This window comes from Eptatretus burgeri, chromosome 7, assembly GCF_056783735.1.
Source record: "Eptatretus burgeri isolate ZD-2024b chromosome 7, Ebu_testis_v1, whole genome shotgun sequence".
In the NCBI taxonomy this organism is placed as follows: Eukaryota; Metazoa; Chordata; class Myxini; order Myxiniformes; family Myxinidae; genus Eptatretus; species Eptatretus burgeri.
The window spans coordinates 87,454,499-87,460,634 of NC_140967.1; the positions used below are offsets into that span (position 1 = coordinate 87,454,499).

Consider the following 6,136-nt stretch of genomic DNA (forward strand, 5'->3'; position numbering starts at 1 on the left):
ACTGCGCTTTCACGGAACTTCAAGATGGAGTCGGCAAAGAACAGTCCGACCGCATGGACCCACAACGTATCATCGAGTTCAACGTTTTAATATGAATTACTTTTTAACAATCTAAATTAACAGAGATTCATGAACTTGCAGTATAAGTTTAAATTTGAACAATAACAACATTAATTCTTCCAAACATTAGTCATTACATGCGGGAACATTCGGTTCATGGAATTCACTTCAGACTTCAAAAGAATAGAAGAACCATGCATCGTGAATCTATGGCATTCATCATTCCACAGTACTTTACACCGAATGTCATATACTAATTAAACCGAACTGGTTTTGAAACGATGGCTATGATAAAATAAAGACATTAATTGTAAAACATCAAATATGTGATTAGGCATTGTATTGCCTCATGGTTAAGGTGGCTGGCTTAAGATCTTAGGGTCCTGAGTTCAAGCCATCGTTGTTCCGTTAAATGAACACTCGGTGGGTCGACTCAGCCTGTCATCCTTCTGAGGTTGGCAACATGAGGACCAGCTTACTAGTAGCAAGGGGCACTGCATCAGCGGCACGGCTGTGCCCTCAGAAAATGATGCAACCACAGCCTGCATATGAATAAACCCTTTTGGTGAGATCCAAATCCAGATCTCGATACGATAATTATTTAATTTTCAAAGTGATTCTTCACCATTGAGAGATAGGGCCAAAAACGATATAGTACTGATATTTAAACAAACTCGAATGAGCTAAGATCCTCATCCTCTTAATGATGACGTCATAAAGCGAATATGACGTCATTGTGATGTATCAGGTTTGCGATAAATTATCCTTGCTAATGCCCGGCTTGATTCCCGCAAACAAAATTCAAACAGCTTGCCTAGTTTCGGAGATAATGGTATAGGCGATTTCCATTAGCGGCGATATTATGACGTCAACTTTTTTTCTGGGAAGAATTTCCAAAATCGGAGATAGTTACTGCCTGTGCGTGGGCTTTCTGTATATACATGGCAAGTTTCAAAAAGATCTGATGAAAACTCTGGGTTGTGAAACAACTAGGAAGAATTTCCAAAATCAGAGATGGTAACTGCCTGTGCGTGGGCTTTCTGCATATACATGGCAAGTTTCACAAAGATCTGATGAAAACTCTGGGTTGTGAAACAACTAGGAAGAATTTCCAAAATCGGAGATGGTTACTGCCTGCGCGTGGGCTTTCTGCATATACATGGCAAGTTTCACGAAGATCCGATGAAAACTCTGGGTTGTGAAACAAAAAAAGTCAACAAATAGGAATGACGTCATAAAAATTGATATGACGTCATAGTGATGTATCATATGTGCGGTAATTCATCTCTGCTAATGCCCTGTTCGATTCCCGCAAACAGAATTCAAAAAGCTTGCCGAGTTTCGGAGATATTTTTTTCGGCGATTTCCATTAGCGGAGATATTTTGACGTCATAATTTTTTTCTCGGAGGAATTTTCAAAATCGGAGATCGTTACTGTCTGCACGGGGTATTTTTACATATATATGCCAAGTTTCAGGAAGTTTCGATGAAAACTGTAGGCTGTAAAACAAAAAAGTCCACAAGAACAACAACGTGAGTAAGACTTAGAGACCCTCCACGAGGATCTAAAAATGTAATGGGCCCAATATTGTCTTGTGGATCAGGTATTACATGGCCGAGGTATGTGCTCCACCGAGTACTCTTCTAGTTATTTTCATTTATTTATATTTTCATTTACGGACGCTTCCCAATGGTTCTGTCTTTTTTCCCGGTGTAGCAGCTTCGATGTATATCAGCATAAAACATTACCGTGCTTCCCCATTGTCTCGGGTCGTTCAACCGGAATTTTTTCATTCATTTATTTTCATTTACGTCACTTTCTAATGGTTCTGTGTTTGTTTGTTTTTTACTGGTGTAGCGACCTCAATGTCCATCGACACAATTACTATGCTTCCCCATTGTCTGGGGTTGCTCACCTGCATTTTTTCATTTATTTATTTTCATTTATTTGCTTTTTCATTTACGGACGCTTTCTGAAGGCTCTCTGATTTTCCCCGGTGTAGCAGCTTCGATGTCCATCCACACACAAAATTTCACCTTTCTACGTCACCTGGAATGGGAGCGAACATTAACATCAGCGAGTCAGTCAATGAGTGGTTAGAAAGAACTTTATACATTAGATTCAACTGGCATATCCAGTTTAATCTCGAAGCATGGAGTTTAGCAAGGTTACCTAGAGACATAAGGCTCCTCTTTTGAGAGATAGGAAAGGATTTTTAATGTTCATGACATAAGTACAGTACAAACAAGAAGGGCACTCGGTAGAGCGCATACCTCCGCCCGGTAATATGAACAGGTACAAACCGCCCTAACCCTAACCCTTGCACACATGCACAGACCAATCATGAAGAAATGTATTACTCATGCATGCGCAGACGCAGCATCACGATACATTAGTGGCGTATTGTGGTTATATATATATATTTTTTTTTTTAATCCGATAAAAAAAAAATTGTCATCATATGGGTGCAATACCCAAGAAGGAATGTGGCTTACTTCTGTTAGAATCATTGTAATTGCTTCAGCCGTTATTGTTCTCAGCAGGATGACATTCATCAACAATTCTGAGGATGAACAAATTGGCGATTTTGCGATCTCTCGATGTGGTACTTTGGCGATGTATTTTGGCGCATTTTTCATTCTTCTTAGTTATGAAAAAGTTAGTGAATAAAAAGTATGCTTTAAAATGCTGATGACTTCACGCTGTAATAATCGTTAAGCGTATCATTTTGTACACACTTGAATGGGTGGCCATTTTTCCCCGCACTATCCCTACATATCGAATACTATCATACTCCATTATATATACTAGTAGAGTACCCGCCCAACGGGTGACCTTCTTCTGGCGCATACCTGTATTTGGGCGGTGTATAAGCAACTAACAGCTACCTCAATCGCTCCCAAAGTTAAAAAGAAATAACCCGGGTTATGTGCATGAAGCAAAAACATAACTACTGAGCATTGTGATTAAAAACAGCTCACTGTACTAGAAAATGTGGGGACAGGAATACTGTACGGTACTGTAAATGGTGGAGACTTGTAATACCCTCCCCCACCTGGGGGCGGCGCTACACGATACACATTTACATGGAGAGATTGCATCCCACCCACCCCCCACGCCCCCCCCACCTCATCCCTCCTTCCCCAAGACTACCAGCAAAATATAAAAACACCCCTATACATTAATTGGGGTCATGCTGATCCGACGTAGCAAGTCTGGATGTAATCAGCCCAGAACTTTAAGAGGAGCGTGACAAACAAACAAACAGACAAACAAACACACACTTGTCTGTGAATTATTGTCAGGATTTCTATACAATACAGTAGTACAAATACACACAAACACACACACACACACACACACACACACACACACACACACACACACACACACACCTGGGATATCACGAGCATGGTAACTACCTTTAAAACGTTTCCTTTGGAATTATTTTCATTACTATTTACACTTCTCCTATATATTGAAGAATATAAAACGATGGTGCTTCTCTTGGCCCCTTCCAAGAAGCCTTTGAAGGACATTTTTTATTAAAAAAAAAATATATTTTTTTTTTATTGGTCCCTTGTATTGGGAGTAGAGATAAAACCTTTCTATTTTTTGTAGTAAAGTGGACAGAGTTATTACCACATACATTTTATCGCTCTCTTTTCACATATAAATCGACGTACAAAGGCAGCATAGATTATAAAATAATAATAATTATAAAACGTTTCACAAAGAACATTCTATACAGACAGCACAGTCTGTTTTAGATTAAGTTATCGAAATGGATTTGGCAAAAATTCAACGATACATGGTGAAAGGATTTTGTTAAATGTCCCATTAATCACAAGCGTTAAACAGTGGAGCCTGATATTTTTTATGATGAATTGTGTTTTGCGAAATGAGGGGGGATGAAAAACGAGGGTAAGTAATGACTAGCAGTGTGACCGCTCCTCATTTTCATAAATGCCAAGGTGAGCCAATGAAAAAAGCCAAGAATTCACAAGGTTTCAGAAAAGCGATGATAATACAAAACCTATACGCCAAGAAAACCTCTAGAAAACCAAGACGCCAAGGTGAACAACGAATAGCCAAGATCTTGGGAAAAAAGCCAAGGAGTGGTCACACTGGTAATGAGATGTATAGCCCAATGTGGTATGATATACCAATTAACACAAAAGCGACAGCTGGTGTCTTCCATCTTCTTCCCCCAACCGCTTCTTCCCATTTTCCCCCAACCATTCCACCACAAGTGTCTTCCAGTGACATCCCCAAACTGAGCTTCAATTCTCAACTGCCTTTCTTCAGTGTCTTCGTATAGCTTCAGTGCTGTATGAACTGATAATTGCTGATTATCCCCAATAAATTGTGTCTCGTGACAATTTAACAGGACACTGTTGTCGATGTCCACTGAACTAACCCTTTGTCCCTATACACCCTATCCTCCACCCAAATCGACTTTACAACACTCTCCCCCACACACACCCCACCCCACCCAAAATCCTCTGTCTCCAACGCCTGACTCCACAACTCTACATGTGATTTAGAGGCAAATGGTGGGAGTGCCGGCACACAACCCCTGCCGTCCCAGCTGGAACAGGCTATTCTCAGCTCTCGTAATAGGGCACAGGCCGCATTCCGTTGGAGGCACAGACAGCGACAAGACAGTTTGAAGGTTGAAGGATCAGCAGAGGGACAGGTCCCTGCTACCTTATCTTGATTTCCTCCATCATGTCAGAAGGAAATAAGGTAAACCTCATTCATAACTTTCTTTGGGCTGAAGTACCAATCGCATGGGCCTTTGTTTAGGCATCTCTTAAGTACCTGGTGTTAGAAATGCAATGCTACAAGAACACTGAGCCCTAAAATATCACGTGAACATGTTACCTGAACGGTTTTTTTTTCTGAAATTTCTGCTTAAAACAAGTACAACTGATATAATCTTCGGATCAGATGGTCTTGCTTTTGCTGGTCGTCCACTCCTGAGAATTATTTACTTTCTGATGTACTTTCTTTCATATCTGGAGGAAACCGTCAGAAAGAAAGGTAACTTTGGATTAAGAGCCATTACTTAACTAGAGATTTAAGTTGTTTCTTCATTTTGCACAAGTGAACGATTAAGTTGCTCTTTCAGTTCAAGGGGAGATGAATCAAATGACTTATAACACCATATCTGGCTTTATTTATCAAAAGGACAATTCAAAGTGGCTCACTTTATGTTGGCTGGGTGCTTTATTCGGAATCAAACAGTGCCAACTTTATCTCGATGGCTTGTAATGTTTGTGCTGGCCTGGGGCTTGGCGCGGCGCTTGCATTTAAAAGCCGAAACATATAGTAAGTCTCAAGTAAACGACACAGAAAGAAAATTGTACTGTACATATATATTTTTTTGGTCTACTAACTCAAAACATGCACTGCAAGTTGCTTTATCGTTAACCAGACCCGGTGGCGTGATGGTTAAGGTCGTCCGCTCGGAGTCCGGGAGGTCGGCGGGTTGAACCCGACCCTGGCCGAGTGGTACCAAAGAGTGGTATAGAATGGCACGCACTGCTTCCTTGCTTGACTTTCAGCATTCAAAAAGGGGAAAAAGCACAAACGACCATAGGTTGGCAACCATTGCACATACTTGCCCATCCCCACCCCCTGCGCTGAAATTCTTTGTTAGGGAACTCGTATCATATTACCAACAGAGAATCACAACTACACTCAGTCGTCATGCCTTACAGAGGCATTCAGCTGAACACGAATTTACTAAGGATAGAGACAAAAGTCATTGAGAGAGAGAGGGAGAGAGAGTCAGTCCAGATACCTAAACAACATGTCCTTTGGAACAGCCTTTGACGCAACATAAATTGTCTTTCTCTCTTGGAATTCCTGCTCTCGAGACTCGTTCTTAAAGTAACCATAACATGTGGGGAAGAAATGACACAGGTGTCATTGACTTAATAACCTATTACCCGCGTCTTTTATTTCCACCTTCAATACCGATTCGTACAAATCAGTCAGCTACTTTGAAAGAACAAGTCACAGCAATCCAGGAACTTGAGGCAGAAACAATTGGCGGTGTTAGCAGAG

At 40.8% G+C, this 6,136-nt stretch overlaps 1 protein-coding gene across 3 annotated transcripts in view; it reads left to right on the forward strand.

Moving 5' to 3' along the window:
- Nucleotides 1-4,506: 4,506 nt before the first annotated feature.
- The window catches only part of LOC147023695 (uncharacterized), a 12,477-nt gene continuing 10,847 nt past the window's right edge, over nt 4,507-6,136 (forward strand). Inside the window, exon 1 of one of the 3 annotated variants that reach the window (XR_015060335.1) lies at nt 4,507-4,810. The gene's annotated coding sequence lies outside the window, so the exon portion shown is untranslated. The remainder of the gene's footprint in view (nt 4,811-6,136) is intronic. The other 2 variants (XM_085889452.1, XM_085889451.1) reach the window with 2 other exon arrangements.